Source organism: Scardinius erythrophthalmus (assembly GCF_964197995.2).
Source record: "Scardinius erythrophthalmus genome assembly, chromosome: 7".
NCBI classification, from domain to species: domain Eukaryota; kingdom Metazoa; phylum Chordata; class Actinopteri; order Cypriniformes; family Leuciscidae; genus Scardinius; species Scardinius erythrophthalmus.
The window spans coordinates 13,946,760-13,966,540 of NC_138227.1; the positions used below are offsets into that span (position 1 = coordinate 13,946,760).

Consider the following 19,781-nt stretch of genomic DNA (forward strand, 5'->3'; position numbering starts at 1 on the left):
TGATGACTGACAACGCGAAAAAAAAAAAAAAAAAAAACAGAGACGGATGATGGACGCTACGACAGAGACGGAAGGGACTAAAAAAACAAAACCCTCATGTAAATACCGCGAATGCAAAGTCTGTAACAAATTTGTACACTAACTCACTAAAAGAGTAAAGAAAAGTTATGTGAAATGAAAAGAAAAACTGTAAAAGAAAAGCAATATGAAATGAAAAGAATGTGTGGAATGAAAATAAAATGTAAATGTAAAGACAAGCAATGTTAAATGAACAGAAAATATGCAAATAAGCCTTTAAATAAATGCTCTTCATGTATACCCTTTTGTATAATGAATGTTCACAGGATGTTGTGATTTTAGCTTTCTTGTACACCTGTCTTAAAATGTAAGGGATACTGGAGCTTGGTTGGGGTGGTGGGACTGCTCGCGGTGGGCGCCGGAAAATTTCACTTATTTTCAAATCCAAAACTTGACAGGTATGTGTTAGTCACTATAATCTTATTTGTTGTCTCGATTCTATGAAAACTGTTGTATCCGTGTTTTCTGGTGGGATTCTCAATGGAATTTGTCTGAGATCCTCCGGCCTTGCTTCTTGGGAGAGATTCCCTGAGAACTGCTTGGGAAGATCTCCTGGCCGTGATTAAAGGATTTAAAGGACATTTGCAGAAGTCTGTTTGTCGATTATTCCTGCGCAGGAAGGAAGCTAGTTTAGGGAAGCAAGTTAGTTAGAGTGAAAAACTCGGCCAGTTGTCGACTGAAGACGCAAGAGCTAGAGTATAAAGGTATTGGGTGTCGATTTGGAGACGCCCCCAGTTAATAAGATCAATTGGGTGTCGATTGGAGACACCCCAGATAGATAGGTTTATATATATTATATTATATATTATTATATAAATATATCTATTATAATATAAATAACATAAATATGTCTATAAATTACATTTTATAATTTAAATTTTAAAAAGTATTTTTAATACTTAATACCCAACACCAGATGTGAAAAGATGTATTAAGAAAAGATAACCAAATTATCATATTCATTTTGTTTTCACTTTATTTTGATAGTCCCGTTAACCCATTCTGTTGACTATAAGTAACGTAGCACCTACATGTCTACTAACTGGTAGGGTTAGGGTTAGAATAAGTTGACATGTAGTTACAAAGTCAGTAGAATGTCTGTTGGGGAGCATCACAATAAAGTGTAATCAAATATTAATCAGACAGTCTACTAATACTCTAATGAGAGTTAGTTGACACGTAGTTGGAAGTTGTAGTTACTAGAATGATCAAAAGGGACCATCAAAATAAAGTTAACTCACTTTTTTATTTTGAATCAACATTAAAACAGCATGGGTTTTATTTGCCACTGAATCGACTCATTAGTTTTTTCAGCATCTCATGCCTTGTTTAAAATTGTAAGATGGCATGTCAAATTAAAAATATCTCAAATATGTCTCAAGAGTCAAGACCCTAGCTGTTTCCGAAAGGAACAACATCTGTATTATATCTGTTTGTATTGTAGGTCCCACATCTAATTAGTTTGATAGTCAATTATAGCTTTGAATTTTGGGGTGGACAATCAAATTTTATTCGACCGATCTCGACACGCCCATGATAAACACTCCAGCAACATCCCACACTTCACTTCCGATAAGCCATTCGTTCCCAAAGAAAACAATAATTACAAACAAGCAATGGATGTGTGGTGTAATCGGACAACAGTTAAACTATGTGCTACTGTGACAGACCCTTAATAATCCACTTTCAGGAATAAAAATGTGTTTCACAGCTAGAGTCCCCAGAGGAACCATGTCAGGCACAAAAGCAGCTCACATCATTGCGGCAAAGCTCTGTTCGAGAAGGCCTGGAATGCACTGCAGGTTGACACAATTTATAAATAACCAGCAGAAAGAGTCAGACACAAAAGCCAGTGCTGTTCAGCCCCTCCACCGAGCAAAGCTGTGTCGCTCTTGCCATACAGCCTTTAACTTGGCTAATGCCAGCAGCTGGCGTTGCCAACAAATCAGAGAATGTCAAGGCAGCCAGGCTGCCAACAAAAGGCTGTGTGTGTGTGTGTGTGTGTGTGTGTGTGTGTGTGTGTGTGTGTGTGTGTGTGTGTGTGTGTGTTTGTGTGTGTGCTGAGAAGAGCAACAGAGAGGCAGAGCTAGTGAAAGCGGCAGAGGGCATTGCCTGCAGCAATAGAAATCGATTTATGAAATAAAGCATAAAATAAAACATATAGCCATGAAATCGCCAGCTTCAAATGATACAGTTATCCCTCACTGTGATTGAACACCATCATAGTGGGGGGTAAAAGGAAGACTGAGCGTGTGTGTGTGTGTGTATATATTGTTATAAGGTATATGTATAATATATATCGTTTTAGTTTAGTAAAGTAAATGCTTAAAAATTCTAAAAAAGTACATAAATCTTTATACAATGTGTACTTTTTATATATTTATGTAATTGTTAAATACTTAATTTACAATTACCATTATTAAGTATTATACCGAATACTTAATTAATAAATACTATTATATAAATATCCAGTATAACATAAATTATTCAATACACTAGCCCCTCCATAACAGCGTGTCTAATAATGTGGTTGTTTTGCTAGAATCAAATCTCTGGACATTAAAATCTCTGATTCCCATAAGCCTCAGGTCACCTCAGACACAAATCACTGCTGCCTGCCTCTCCACTAACACCACACACACTTTAATCTGCTAGACCACAGTGTGACCAGACAATGAAACTATTGGATTGAGGGAATGATAGTACAGTGTAGGTAGTTACGCTTCATTGGTTACAGTGCAGAAAACCAGATTGTGATGTTGGATCAGCAAGAAACATGATACAGTTTGTCAGAATCGCTGCCTTCATAAACCACCCAGAGATGACAGAAGAATCAGTGACTAATGGTGTGTTCACACTTGTAGTTCGCTTCCCTTGGTTCCTTTGGCCCCGACCAAAAATGAAAAATTATACATTTAGTCCTGGTTCGCTTGGTGTTCACACTTTCATTTTAAGACCGAAACTAAAGACACACACACAAACAGCTTTTATGATGTATATTTTGCTAAAACAATGCTGTGTGCTGGGTAAAACACGATCGTTGTGAAGAGATTATAAAATGTGTCAAGATGTCAAAACAGCGGCAGTAATTCGAAGCGAAGATCTGCTGCAATGAACTGTAATAGGCAATGTAGCTCATATGATGAGAAAAATCAGGTACGGTTGAGCACTATATCCTTTTTAGGGTCGCATCTTGTGACATCACATCCTGTTTTTGGCTCATTTACATCTTTGGTCCGTCTTGCGTTCATATTTCATTCGAACCACACCGCAGTTCGCGAAGGGTTCGGATTCGAGCAATCGCACCAGAATTTGTTTTAATCTAAACAAACTGCCAAGTGTGAACACTAAGTATAGTCTGATTCGCAAACAAATTAATTCTTTGTAATGAATCAGTTAAAAATAATTCAGTTAAAAACTACATAAGGCAGAATCTTTTTGCAACTGTATTATTTGTTCAACATCATTTTCAATGATTTAAATATTTCATTAAAGCTACACTGTAATTTTTAAGTTGATTCTTTGCAAAAAACACTTTGTTCTTTCAAAATGATATGTGCTCATTAATGTGTAATTACTTCTACCAACTAATCAAGTATTCTCGTAAGCGTAGAATCTGCCATTTAGAATACATACGAGCGAGTCGCTCGAATGGCGGCAGCCATGTTGTGCCTCCATCTTGAAAATACATTAGCCAAAGGGGGACATACCAGGAAATTCAAGCTTCGCTTTTCGCGTTTTTACACTCAGTGGCACCGTGACGAATGCGAGGGGGAGATTACTCGCGACTGCCGGCAGATTTGAAATAATACGGCCACCGTAGGAGTTAAAACGCCCTCGGAATGGGAGGGGCTAGAAAGTAATATTCAGTTGATAGTCATAAACAATTTCACCGCTAGATGGGAGAAAATCCTACACAGTGTAGCTTTAAATGTTAGCATTTACAAACAGCCAATCAGGACAGTCATGAGTGTAGAATCAGCTTCCCGTTTGGTATTAATTATTATAAAACTATCAAATCTGTCCAAAGGCATGTCTTGTATCTTGTACATCACATCCAGGTCTTATTTGTGTCAGCCTCATCTGCTTCAAGCGGCTCTAATTAAATGCTATTTCACATTAGCAGGATTGAGTGAACTTGCTATTTCCTGTCCTCTGCCCCAACAAGCTTTTGAATGGCATTTACTGTAATGCACACAAGCAGCCGCGAGATGAAATGTTTCCTTCAATACATATGTGCCGTCAGACAGAAGTGAAACTGACATTTGTATGTACACGGAGGCTGGCTTTACATTGTTCCCAGGGATTTGTGGGACACGCTGGAGCAAGAGGGGGAAGGGGCTGGTTTTACGCTAACACAAAAGCAGGAACGATAACGTTTCAAGTAGCCTTGAGCCTTGACGGGAGTGTGAACCTGCTATGGACGCTTTTATTTGCTCAGTTTAAGGAACATCCTGCTCAAACCTTCCAACGCGAAGACTATAACAATTACCTCACAGCTCACTTGTGTTTATGCTACAGTTCAACTAACCAAGACTTCCATGAGAAATTTGGCCTGAGATTCAAAGGGTGAGCAAGAATATCTCAGTTAAAACATTAGTATTGTGTTTTTGTTTTATTTTGTTCATCCAGTCATCCAGCCCAGCAAACGCAGCCATTAGGCATCCAATTGTCATCGTCTGCTCTCTTGTTTATATGTCGTTTATCTCAGCCAACAAGACAGCTGAAAAGCATGTGGCTTTTTTTTTTTTTTTTACTTCCAAGAAGTACAATGTTCACTTGTGTTACATTGTTCTCTCGAATGAATCTGGGTGGTCTTGTTCATTCTATGCAGGGGCAGCAGCTAATGGGTCGATCTGGACTGGTTCAGCTCAAACCGGACTTCACAAGAGACTCTTTAGGGGTTTTGCTTCCATCTGCCAATCTTTCTTGAAAATAGAAAGCCCTCACTGCAAAACAAAACACTCAATGTCACCATTATCTCTGTAATGAGCTCACAGACAATGCAAATGGCCTGGCAGTTTAATTGAGAAAGTCAGCCGATTGCTCATGCCCAACAACAAAGGCAAAACTCGCAAAGGACCATTGCAGGCATGTACAGAATACATGCTGGCTATATCGTCATGATCTCTGACTGAGCTTTCCCACACATGAACGGATCACTGGCTCGGGTCCATCAATCCGGCTCGGGTCCATCAATCCTCATTTGTGTTGTTCTTTGTTTGCATGTAGGTCAACAGTTCTTCCACAATGTTCTTCTTCACCTGAGCACCAATCTTTCATCACAAATCACTCCTTATGGTTCCTATCAAACATCTCGCCCCATTGTTGAATCCAACCCATCCAATAAACCACTGATTTCCTCAGAGACTGCATCCTCTATATATCAAGCATTAGAGAACAGCTGAGCCACCCAACACAAGTCGTTTTGTATCCATCATTAAAAATTAAACCTTCAAAAGCAAGCCTTCTATGTCTGCCTAGTCACAATACACACAGACTAATGATTCCTAACAAAGAAAATGGGGCAGACCGATCTCAAACTGATGGAGGTAATTTTTTTGGTCTCTAGGGATCGACAGGATGTTTGCAAACTGTCGTCATCTTCTGTAAATCCTTTGTGCTATCATGAACAGAGAAACCAGGAGGCATTGGTCAGCCCATAAAACATGTAGTTTAACACACTACAAAAAGTTCAGATGAGCCATTCTGATTCATTTAAACAGACATTTTATGCAGCTAGGCTATGTTAAGTTAAAGGGTTAGTTCACCCAAAAATGAAAATTATGTCATTAATGACTCACCCTCATGTCGTTCCAAGCCCGTAAGACCTCCGTTCATCTTCGGAACACAGTTTAAGATATTTTAGATTTTGTTCGAGAGCTTTCTGTTCCTCCATTGAAAGTCAATGGACATGTCACTGTTCACGTCCAGAAAGGCAATACAGACATCATCAAAGTAGTCCATGTGACATCAGTGGCTCAATCTTAAGTTTATCAAGCGACGGGAATACTTTTTGTGCGCAAAAGTAAACAAAAATAACGACTTTATGCCACTATTCATTTCCTTCTCTCTGTGCCTCGCGTGAGTTCGCGTAGTGTAATAGCGCAGCGCGTCTGTGTTGTACGTCACACGTAGGCTCACTATTGGCCGACGCTGATCATGTGTGATGCGTGTGACGTACAACACAGACGCGCTGCGCTATTACACTACGCAAACTCACTCGAGGCACAGAGAGAAGGAAATGAATAGTGGCATAAAGTCGTTATTTTTGTTTACTTTTTGCGCACAAAAAGTATTCCCGTCGCTTGATAAACTTAAGATTGAGCCACTGATGTCACATGGACTACTTTGATGATGTCTGTATTGCCTTTCTGGACGTGAACAGTGACATGTCCATTGACTTTTAATGGAGGAACAGAAAGCTCTCGGACTAAATCTAAAATATCTTAAACTGTGTTCCGAAGATGAACGGAGGTCTTACAGGCTTGGAACGACATGAGGGTGAGTCATTAATGACATAATTTTCATTTTTGGGTGAACTAACCCTTTAACTAACAGTACAATGATAGGCTACACAAAATAAAGGCAGGATGTCCTGCATTCAGAGTTTTCCACCTCCACTAATTTTTCACTAGCAAATGTGCAGCACAATAAATTCATTTTCTGTCTGTCTAAATTACAACCATATGAGATCCAATTCTTATTTTCAGGGAGTTTGTGATTATCATAAGGGATATTAGCTCTGTACTCAGATAACCCAAGACTTCTTTCCCCCACCCTACACAAACAAGACACCAAGCCAAAACACAATCTTCTCCAAATTAAAACCGTAGCTCGCTTGGAGCTTTTGCTTACCATAGATCTGCTCCTTTCCTGGGCCTTTTAGTATCCCTGTGGCTTTATATCGGAGAGATGAGCCAAAGAGAAAGACATAGGAGTTGTAATGCAATTATTTTGGTCTTTAATAACCAGCATTCCTGCACTGAAGTCTGAGGGATTGTGGTTTCTGTTAGAATGACGCTGTGGGCTATTTTACGTCATGACAGCAGAAGGACAAGAAACAATACACTGATGGTTAGGCAAGGGAAACCTTATAAAATGGAAGTACTTTGTCTCAAATTCAACATCTCAAATAACCTGAATCATCCTGCCAGGTCAAAATTTCAACACATACCCACAGGCTAACATCACATCCTTTCCCAGCCAGAAGAAAATCTACACCGCGAGCAGTCGAGCACCAAGTACTTTCTTCTTCAGGCTGGATGGCCACATTCCTTGCAGCTCTCCAACATCAGCTCAGCAAGCAATCAATAGCATGTAATTATGATAACAGGCTCTCACTCTCCTATGATGTAAACAAATCAGCCTGTTGTAAAAAACTGTGTTAGATGCAGAATAATTCAGAAACACCAAACAACCTCATCACCAGCATGCAAGCATACACAAACTGATTTGAAAAAAATCTGGTTCCGTGCTAGAAAAATTGCCACCGGTCCTTAAAGGCTTGTTCATTTTGCCAGTCGCAATGATGCAAAATGACAATGTAAACAGCAAAGTTACTTGAGAGTTACTCGAGAATATTTTACAAAGTTAAATAATATTAACATATATATTAACATAATATATTAAAAAATATTTCTATAAAGCTATTTCACATCTTCTGAAAAAGTACAGAATCTTCAGATCAAAAGACATGCGAAGAAGCAGAAACAAACAATAGCATATTTAAGCAGATGCATAATTATGCAAAATATCTTGATCATCAAAAACAGCATACCAATCAAAGCTGCCTAATGTTACCGAATGAAATGTCGACAAGCTATAGGACTGTGCAAGCTTAGGGGGTGTTGATGGGCTCATTCTACTCCATCTATGTTTTGATCGTCATTCAGAAGCCATCGGCACTGATCCTAAACAAACCCGTCTGTATACCGGTGTGATGACTCCGACCTTCAACCAGATGGAACTGGAAAAATATTCTAATCCAATCTCACTTCTGACCTGTAATGCTGCCTGAATCATAATCATACACTGTTCGTTCGTTCGTTCGTTCGTTGGCCAGAGGAGAACTGGCCCCTGACTGACTCTGGCGGCTATATATTATATTAATTAACTTAATAACCTTTTTACATAACTTGAACTTACTTAAGCTGGACTATAACAATATTTTTTTCTAGAAACAAACTTTGTTGCATTACTTTCCATTTATCACTGTAAAGCTGCTTATACTGCAATCTGTATTGTAAAAAGTGCTATATAAATAAAAGGTGACTTGACTTGAATCTGATTCACATGTAGTCTTTGACAAATGCAATTTTCTCAGCTTTTTGCTCAATGTTGCTTTTTATGTAAGACTTACCCACATTCAAGTGTTGATAAAAAAAGAGTGCATGAAGCTAGAATAATTTTTTTTTTTTTTTTTTTTTTTTTTTAAGCAGAGGGTCTGTTTTTTCTTTTGATATATTGCATGTTCAGATATTTGTACAACAAAATATTCTGGGGGCCATGACATTTTTGTGAAAATTATCAAAAATGCTGGCACTGGCTGGCAACTTTTTTCAAAAATGCTGGTGGGGAAAGAATTAATAGTTTATATCAGGAGTGCCCAATCTGTCTGTTGGCCTAGTATTTGCAGTGTTCCGCATGTCGGCTCTAGTAGATTCAGCATATTGAATTGACGTTGGGGCCATCTGTGAGAAAAATCACTCTAATTGGCTGTTCAGTTTGGAAGTGATTAGCATGATTGATATTCAAAATGGTAAGCAAGCTCTCCTTTGTTCACGGTCTGCAGACCTCATTTCAGTTTTCCTTTTTGAGTGAAGAATATAGACTATTGATACCTGCTGATTAGGGGGTGTAACAATACATCGATATGAATTGATGCATCGATCAAACGTCTAAAGATACGATGTATCGATGCCACCCGTAAAATAACGATATACGGTACCTTTATTTTGACACTCTCCACATCCTAACATAACTTTTCTCAGCTGAAATAGACGCCTGACAAGATTGACTGAACCCTAAACATGTTTTGTCACAAAAGCCGGTATTGTCCACAGTCAAGGCATTGCGAGATCATGTTTTACAGCAGAAACCGACAAGCACCCTTGTTGTTTGTGAACACAACCCAAAAAGTCAGTTTTAGCGAATCAGCGTGCAGTATTCAGGTCAGGTGACAAGGCTGTTAGTCAGTCACTTCGAAAAGACACGCTAGCTTAGAGGAATTTTGTCAAAGCTGACTAAAAATTATCGAGGATGGATAATTTCAACAAACTTGATGAACCCGTGATTTCTTCTTCGGGGCGTAAAAGGAAAATAAAAGCTTTTTCACTGAACCTTGCTAAAGCAGCACGTTAGTGGTGAGGCAATTATAGCAATTACTTGGCTTTGTTTAACTCTGAAACATGAAATGTGGATTTATCTGCTTTTACTAATTTTTTTTTTTTTTTACTTTTAATATATAAAAAACATACTTTCCATGAACTTTAATTTAGTAAGTTACCTGAATTTTTTTAAAGTTATTATTACTTAATCAAAACAACCCAGCTGCAGTTTGATTGATTTTACTTCAAATGCAAATGAACTCTTCTGTTGTAAATGTCCCAATTGGGAGAGGGTGTGCAATTTTCAAAGAGTTTAATTAATTAAATTTTAATTAAACATTGCATTTGTGAGTTAATAAAAATGTAACTGGTTGTGTAAACTTTGCACATAATATCTAAATATTGATAAATTAAACGATACAGCCCTGAATTGAATCGAATCGTAATCGTATCGCAAAATTTCTTTAAGGTATCTGCAAATATCGTATCGCTGGCTGGGAGAATCGATATCGTATCATATCGTGATGAACTGTCCGATTTACACCCCTACTGCTGACAGTTAGACAGTTATTTCCTTACACGCCGGTGCAGAACTCACATGCTAGTTGACAGTCAGTTGTAGTCTTAGCAGTGTGTTCAATCGCATCTTTTTGGCCCAGACGCAGCTAACGCGGGGTGAAAACACAATCGGCTTTCGTTGCTGCTAATTCTTTGACGTCGGCTTGGTGTGTCATGGCCTATACCCGTAAAGGTACAAATTTGTATCTTATTTACCTGTAAAAGGTGCATATTAGTGCCTAAGGTTTCTATTACCTATTAGTACTAGGAACCCTTTAGGGGTAGATAAGGTACAGATGTGTCCCTTTAAGGGTACTGCCCCAGTGGCAAGCTGTTGTACAAGGAACAATTTTGGCACATTTTCTTCTGAGAGTGTAACTATATGACAAGTCACGCAGTTAAAAACTCATTAAGAAGCCATTTTTGCAGTGTGAACAAACTTTTATCTCTCTAGAATGTTCCATTTTTGCAGGATAAAAATGTATTTAGTGTCAATATGGAAGAATATCCTAGTGGAAGTGACATATATAACCAGAACTAGAAATGCCTATTAGCGACCTCTCAGCTCAGCGACGGGCAATGTGCAGTGAAATATTTCCTGGCAGTGAGATCAGTGCTTCAAACCTGCTGGTCTTGAAGCAGGAACCAGTAAAGCCAAGCCAACAATACCCTCACCACAACATTTTTAAAACAGTGATGCAATTTGGCTAGACTGCCACAAAAAACAAAACTAGATGGCAAAAAGCTAGATCGCTTCCAAATCAAGTAAACCACAGCTAGCCGTGATGGGCGTTCGGTTGACGGACAGCCCGTTCCTAGCTACAGAAAAAAAAGGGCATAAAACATTCAACTACTGAGTTATGCCAGCTTTACCATGGTCCAGCACGCAATGTTTTACCATGCTGTCACGACATTGGCACTTCCACTGCAGTCTGACTGCAGACTACCTTCATCTTCAAAACCAACTATTCCAGCAGCCAATCAGGATAGACATCCCACTCCTTCCTTTTAACCCTCCAATTCCCATAACCCCCTGCCCCTGGCCTTGATCTACAATTATCAGCACCAACTCTCCATTTTGACAAAAAAAAGGCAATTTAATGCTTAGAAAGGTTAATGAGTGAATAATTACATTTTTAATGAAGTATGAAAAACAACCTTACTAAGAGGAAAATGCAGAGAGAATGGAAAAAGTGAGAGAGCAATCTGCCCGTGTCCAGAAGGCGAGATTAATCCTTGACACCTGTCAAAGTGCTCAGACAGCGCAGACTCCCGTGGTTCATTAAAGGCTGCAGTTGCACAGAAAGGCTTAACCCAAGAGCCTCTGCTTTGAGAAGGACCTCTCAGCCCAGGGGGAGGTAATCCATGCACAACTGAAGATACACTCTTTACGTTCAATAACACATCTGTCTGAGCTGCACGCAGATCAAACCTCACACTCACCGCTGTCTTTAGCGAACTCTGCGGGGTGCTCAGTCAAACAGTAACCAGGAGGTTAAGCAAAGCATTTTAATGCAGGACACGCAAGCTGTACCGAAGCATTTGAGAATTATATTTAGAGTTCATTTATGCACACTAGAGGGTGAATTCTGCATTGGGGGGAAAAGGAAGGTGTTAAGAACAGAAGGTAAAAGAGAAGTTAATGCGCATAAAAGCCAGCATAAGTATGCCAGCAGGTTGCATCGAATCTTGCTCAGAGAATTCTGCCCAACATTCCTAGTGTCTTTCCCCCAAAACTGCAAAGCAACAGACCAACTGGCTTGCTGCTTGGATCAATAAACTGGCAAGGAGATTTAATTGTTTCCACACACCAGATTCCAACTTCCAGTCAATCGTGCACCTCCCCCCTGGCTTTGAACTTGTCTTCCAGCCAAATGCAGAGGATGGAGCAGCCAAAATGTGAAATCAAGGTCACTTTGGCTGGTCACAAACACAGGTATCCATTGGGGTTGACAGGACTGCAGGGGGCCTGGACTTTAGAAGGGATTTAGTGGTAGATGAATGAGACAGAAGAAGAGGGGATTATGGGGGCCGGTCGTGAGGGACTATTGTTTGAGTCTGAGAAAGTGTGTAATGGTTGCATGGTTGCATTCAGAGCTAAAGGGAGCAGCGACTCCTCAAAGTGACGGGGAACTTTCTAGCAATGAAGAGTGAGTTAGTGGAGTCTTGCTGAGCTCTCTCAACAGTCTATTAAAAGTCCAGGACACTTCCCTTTCACGAGAATTAGACCATTGTGGTGAAAATGACTTTGTTGGAAACGTTGGATTCAGATTTTGGTTTCTGGCTACTAGTCTGAGTCCTAAAAGGCAAACTTGATGTATATTGTTTCACAGACTTGCGTTGGCCACTTCAAAGACCACAGCATGTCCCGTGTGTCATTTATGATTCTGAAGGGTGCTCAAGGTGCAGCCAACTATAGCCCATTTGCCGAGCCTAAATTGATGCAGACTTCCACCAGACGGTCTATACGGCATTACATCACCAAAGTGCGGAGGACCGCAAGGTCTTAGGGCAACATTCGGAACAGGGCTCTGGACCAGAGAACAGCAATGGTAAACTACTTCTCACAGGGGAAACTGCTGCAAGGAGCTACTAAGAAGCAAATCCTTACAGCCTGTGAATGCAATTATCTCACAGGCCTTGAGCTCATTCCACCAACAGCAAATATATGTTGTCATCATAATCATACCAGTATTTTTTCAAGGAAACACAGCTAATCCATCTTGTCATTCTGGAATGTGTCTGGAGTAGCAAGAAGGTGGGAACTAGACTGGTTAATCAAATTCATTGTTAACTATTTTCAGTAAAATAGTTGCATCCCTAATGTAAAGAAAAAGAAAAAGAAAAAAGAAATGCAAAATGAGAAAAATAGCAACAAGAAAAGGAAACAATTAGAGAATGAAGAAAGCAACAAAAAATAGTAATGGGAAAGAGAGGCCACCATCAAATCTTTTGTTTCCATGCTAAATGAGACACTCTTTTAAGGCTGAACAGTGGGCAAGGGAGGAGACACAAAGGCCTTCCCCCTTTGGCCTTTTCACCTCACTCTCGCATAGTAAATTTTTAAGCGGCTCTCTCCACACTTAAGTGTCTGTTCTCACTCTTGGATACTCACCCCTGCAGACCATTAAACTTTAATAGTATTTTTGTTTCAAATGCTACAGACCCTCAGGTACCACTCCCGAGAAAGAGAACCTCTGACCTGTTTCTTTGCAAAAAAAAATGCAGACAGGAAAAAAACAAAACAAATGTAATATGCAAATGCCTAAATGAGGTTTAAGAGCCTCGGTGGAGGGGAGGATTTTCAGTTATCACGAGATTGTAACGACTTCAGAAGACTGCATTAGATAAATAAAAAAATTATTTTTGTGTTCCGCAGACCTCAAAAAGTCAATAACAAAATGGTTATTAAAAAAAAAAGTCCCCAAGTCTAATGTCCTTCACTTTTGATTTTCTTGTCTTTCTTCCTAGTAGTTCACACAATGCAAACCCAGAACACAACCCAAATTCCCCCTCTTAGTGTAAACCTCAACCCAAAAGCCAATCTACTCATTTGAGAAAGCCCTCTCCGTCCCACCAGTGGAGTGGCTGGTGAGGTTTAGCTGAAAATAACCTTCAGAATAACACAGCTGCTTATTCCCGCACAAATCAAAAGAAGAGCCACCAGAGCAAACCACTATGAAGACATATTTCATGTAGTAATTACAATTATGGCTAACAACAGAATGTTAATAGGCTGAATTAACATGGTATATTATGAAATGCAGTGACTGCAATTTAAAGATCAAGGTTTGAGACAGTTTTTTGTAGGGTTGGGCCGATAGACAATGCCATCGTCCATCGCGATGGCTGACAGACATCACGATGTTGAGCCAGCACTGCGATTTCTCCCGAAATACATGAAAGTAAGTGGCCGGTGAACTAGGAGAGGAATAGAGTAAACTTTATAGTTACTTACACTGTATATCTGATATGAATAAAACACATCTGCAAATATATTTGAATGGATTGTTATTGCTGCTTCCATAGATACCATTGTGTATTTTACAAACTATAAATGTATTGTTTTACATTACATTATGTGGAAACACTGAATAGTTGTGATATATGACAAGTGCTGAGCACGTCCGTCTTTGGCTTGTGAAAGCACAGTTTGAATCTGGCAGTTATGTCACGTCACTGTATATTCGCTCCTTAGTGGTCAGCTGCTACAGAGCATGCCAAAATCGAAATTGCTGATAGATGTAGAGGAAAATATCTAGTGGAAAATGAGAATGTTACGTTATCACCACCACCACCACCACCACCACCCTTCGCAATGTCATCATCCAACGCGATGTTTCACTGAAGACATCGTCTGATGCCAAATTGGTAGACATCGCCCAACCATAATTCTTTGAAAAGCCCTTTTAATCTTGCACCCCCTCTCAGCCCGGCCTTCAAGCTGCAATGATTTGAGACTGCCTCAGTCAGACGCTTCATATTTTAATTTTCCCATAGATGCCTGCATAAACTGGAGTTATGAGGCAATGGCAGCCCAATTAAAATAATATTCTAGGATAGCCAGCTCGCCTTGCAAGGCCAAATTCACTCACGGGTATATCTTCAAAAAAAGGAGGGATAAGCCCGAGTTGGAACAGGGAAGAGAGAAAGGAATGGCACAGCAAGAGCCTGGAAACCAAAACAATACCACTGAAACTTTTATTGTTGAGTTCACCGCCGGAGGAAACAGAACGGGCAACACCTGCAGTTTTTGGTGTGAAAGATCAAACTGACGCACAAGTGTGCTGTTCTATGTGTGACATACTTCCAGAATTGTGATATTTTGCATATTAATATTAAATTACGGTATCTAAACACATTATATTATGGTTAGCCTAATCTGTATTGTACAGATTACAGAATTATTTGTTATGAATCATTTGAACTTTTGGTTGTTGTAAAACAAATAAAATAATTTATTAATAAAATGTATTCATTTATCGGTATGTATTAAAGATGATTAAAAATAGATATTACTACATTGATATACCGTCACTAGGTTATAAAATAGCTCATTCCGGTGATGCTACCTATTCCCAGTAAAAGTAAAAACGCAGGAAAAGTACTTAAGTCCTTCTAAATAAACAGATTGACGAAACAACATTTCACTGTTTAATATCCACAAAATGGGCCACAAAAGGCAGTTTTTCGCATTTGTCTGTCCCTGCACTTACATAAACTTTACTTTTTCACTTTAGAAACATTCCATGTGTTGAGGCCAAGCCAGATATTTAGTTTGGCTGCGCTCATCATAGCTGGGGGACAACAGACAGAATAAAATGAATCAAGGCAGGATGAAGAATGGCCGGTCATTCACTCGACGGGGTGCCTTTGTTCTAATCTACACACTGCCTTCTACACCCCCCTCTGTGGACGATAGACTCTCCCTCTCATACCCAAATTTGCACAAAAGGCACCATTCAATTATGTGCATGAAAACATTTGCAGCACACTTTCAAAATGGAGAATTATAGATTTTTATTCAAATCAACATATAGCCAAACTCCCTAATTTGACACACTGATACATAGAGCTGCACGATTAATCGTTAAAAGGTTGCAATCTCTGTTTGAAACAAAAAATCGTGATTCACAATTCATCCAGAATCATGCAGCTCTAGAGATATACAGTAGTTATACACTATGTTAAAAGGTATGCCACTAAAAAATAAAGGCTAAAATTAATATTAAAAAAGTCTAGATACTTCATTGACCCTTAGTAATTGACTGATGGTCTAATTTACATCCTGATCCATTCCTTGAACAAACTATAATGCTCAGAAAAACAAGACCCCACTTTAAGGAACATAAATATGAGGATCTTTTTTTTTTTTCAGATGATAAATTGTGGGCTTTTCTGGACCTCTGTGCTTCCAGAAGGACTCAAAACAATTTCACATCCCTCCTCAGCAGACTTGAGCAATTCAGGTCAGTGTTCAAGTGTACAATCCTGACCACTGCAATATTTCATCTAACAGAGCTTTGCAGGAATGAAAAGCAGGAGGTGTGCACTTGGATGTGCATCTATAACTAAATAAGACTGCAGCTATATGTACAACAGTTTGGCGCCTTGTTCCCGTTTAAGATGATGTTTTCTGCAGTATTTATACTACTCAGCAGCAGAGGAACATAAACAGACACTGATTACTGTATCAAGCTGTAATTAGTGTTAAGGGGCTTATGGGTTATTAAAGTGAGGATTTGAGGAATGTTGCAAATACACATCCACTCTCCCCCGCAAAGAGCCACCCACGTAGTCAAGCAGCACTCATCGAAGTCTCTGTTTGATGCAACCTTCTGAGCACATCGATTACACTGAGATCTTCTAGAGGAGCTTGAGTCACTGCAGGTCATTCGAGGTTAATAGTCCTCGCTCAGTAATAAGGATGTGGTTTGTAGACAATGCCACGTTGCTGTAACCCGTACTCTCCAGGCAGCCAGCGTTCTCCATGGGATGTCCCTGATTAAGTTTCCGTGACAGAAAATGGTGAAATGGTTTGGTCTGCAGAGCCCTTGGAGGTTTGGCCTTAATGAAAGGACAGTAATTCAAAGTTATACGCTGGGAAACTTTATCTCTTTTAAGCCTGCTTCACTGTGCGAGTTCAGCATTTGTATAACGCCATTACAAATCACACTGTACGATATGGATCTAATAAACTTGGGTACAGCAGGTATGTAGACTGTATGGTGATGACACCTATTGAATCGTAGGCTCTGACGGAAGTTAGCAGAGGAATAAAATGTCATCAGCATGTGCTAGTGGTAAACAAATAAAGCAAGATGAATTGCAAAAAAAGATGAGGAAAGAGCGAAAGAGGAGAATATGGACACAGTCATAGGGAAAAGAAGCCAACTTGGCATGATGCCAATTTTGCAAATTGAGCTTGAGGTAAGTAGTTTTAAGTTTTAGCGCCATGTCGAATTGATCAATACGCCATTCATGTTGCATTTTTATTGGCTAGTAGACGTAGGTGTAGCAGCAAACTGTGAGATGATCATGTTAAATGTATGACACTGTCAGAAAATTAAATCACAGGCTATCTTTAGTCGCAAGACCGTGACAACGGCCGTCTTTGAATCTCTCTCACTGTATGACGTAGGATCACCGTACAATGTGTACCAGGCATTAAACAAATGCTAGCAGTGAACTAAAACAACCACACTCAACACAACCAAGTGACACAGGAGTCAGTGTTATTTTTGTATTTTTTAAATGCTATTATGGTACTTACTAATATTTTTTAATTGATTAATATTAACATTTTCTATAATAATATTTTATATGCATTTTTATTTTTAATATTTAACGTATTTTATGTGCATTTGTCGTTTTTAGTTTTCTATTTAATTCTAACTCTATTTAACTTCAATTTCTTTTTATTTCAGTTTCAGGGTGTATTCACACCAGGAAAGTCCGCTAGTTCACTTGCTTTGGTCCGGACCAAATACAATGTTAATTTTTTTTTTGTTTGGTGGGGTTCGCTTTCACACTGTTTTTTTTGCAAGTGAACCAAAATTTGTAAACAAAACCACACGTGTGCTAAGGTCATCCATTCACTGGACAGAAATTCGAACCGTACCAGAGTTCGTTTGGAACCGGAAGGAGACCACCTCTTCAGCTGGGTCTCGGTACAGTTGTTTGGTCCACATCCGAGTGCGATTGTTGTATTCACACCTGCCCAAAAGATCCGCACCAAAGGAAGGAAACTAACTTGAGTTCGATTCAGTCGAACCTAACAAGACAGGTGTGAATACACCCTTTAGTTTCAGTAATTTTTGTACAACTAACTGTTTCAGTTAGTTGCCAAGGCACCATATTTATATTTTATTTCAGCTTTATTTCACATTTTTCACAATCTTATTGCAACATCTTACAACATGGTTGTGGATTTTCAAATTGCAGGTATCCCAATAGTTTTCTTTGGATAGTAAAGTGCATTTATAGCTTTCATCTTAAAAGGTTAGTTCATTAAAGGTCCCGTTCTTCGTGATCCCATGTTTCAAACTTTAGTTAGTGTGTAATGTTGCTGTTAGAGCATAAATAATATCTGTAAAATTATAAAGCTCAAAGTTCAATGCCAAGCGAGATATTTTATTTAACAGAAGTCGCCTACATCGAACGGCCCGTTTGGACTACATCCCTCTACTTCCTTCTTTAATGACGTCAGTAGAACAGTTTTTTGACTAACCTCCGCCCACAGGAATGCTCCCTCAACTCTACCGAAATGTATGTACTTGTGCACTTCTTATAACTTACTGTGTTTACTCAGCTCTTACGGTGATTTTCTGAAGTAAAACTGACACTTCATCTTTTGTGTGATGTACAATAAACTTTATTAAACTCATCAGTATATGTTTGATCATCATTCTGACCTGGTCCGAAACAGCAGACTTGTAGGGTATTAATAAATAATGGATACATACAAGCAGATGACAAATACGTTATAATAACCGTAATTAAACTACTAAACTATACCTGTTTCATCTCTATACAGCACTCTGACTCTGTAGGCATTATTGTCCGACTCGAACTGAACACCGTTACTGAGAGTTTCTGATATTATCATCATTCCGTGAGATGAAATTGTCCTGAGAGACTGTGTGCGAGCTCATGAAGCTCCGCCCCCTGGCTCGTCCAGCAGCAGCTCATTTGCATTTAAAGGGCACACACTAAAACAGCGCGTTTTTCTGTGCCCCAAAAAATGACAATTTAAACATGCTGTAAAAAAAATGATCTGTTGGGTATTTTGAGCTGAAACTTCACATACACACTCTGGGGACATCAGAGACTTATTTTACATCTTGTGAAAAGGGGCATAATACGGGACCTTTAAACAAAATTAGTTTGGAGCAAAAAATTTGGAAGAATGTTCAAGCTGGTCTTTTACACACACACACACACACACACACACACACACACTAGGGATGTTAACCGATGACCGTTTGACCGATGGTTGACCGTATCAACGTTAACCGATCAAAGTTGTTGGTAGTCGGTTAAAAAAAAAGTGATCTCTAAATTAGGCTATTATAGACAGTGGACTAAACATTCTTTGAAATACTCTTTTTGTGTTTCACAGATTAAATGAAATCATATGGTAAAAGGTAGGACTTTCATTTTTGGGTGAACTATCCTTTAACAGTTCTCTCTGTACCGCCCCTTCAGAAATACCACTTTTCTTTTAAACATCAGTCATCACTTCCTTATGAACATCTTTTTCTAGCTGGTTTTCAATCCCACCAGCAGCTGTTGCTCATATTATACTGTTACAGCCTCAAGCAAACCCTCCCATGTCCTATTAGAGGCAGAAGAGGCAAAGCGGCACTTGGCAGTCAAACAGGCGGTCCTTACACATGGCCTCCCCTTCTATAAACAAACAAGCTGCACATTCACCCCATCCAGAGTCGAACCTCCGCTCCATCAGCAGCTAGTGATGCATACAGAAACAGAAAGGCATGGAGAATGAGAGGCACCCAAGGCAGAGAGGCAAAAGCAGCATCTAGGGCCAAACCGCCTGGTCTGCAGGGCTTTTTAAAGCTGCTGGAGGAATGAACAGGTGGTGAAGGATACGCTTACCTGTACTGGGTGGAGGAGCCGCAGGGTTAAAATGAGGCTGTACTGTAGTTCTAGCAAGACAGATTAGATACATAAATAGATCAAGAGATGATTCAAGACACCAGATAATGAGATCTACATTGATTTAGATACAGGGAACTACACTGCGACCAAAATGGTCGCATATGCGACCTTTTGAAATGCCATTGCGACCCTAAT

General features: G+C 39.3%; 1 protein-coding gene across 1 annotated transcript in view; it reads right to left on the reverse strand.

Annotated features, from left to right (window-relative positions):
• Positions 1–19,781, reverse strand: part of nxn (nucleoredoxin) — an 83,967-nt gene that overhangs the window by 42,233 nt on the left and 21,953 nt on the right. The window lies entirely within an intron of this gene.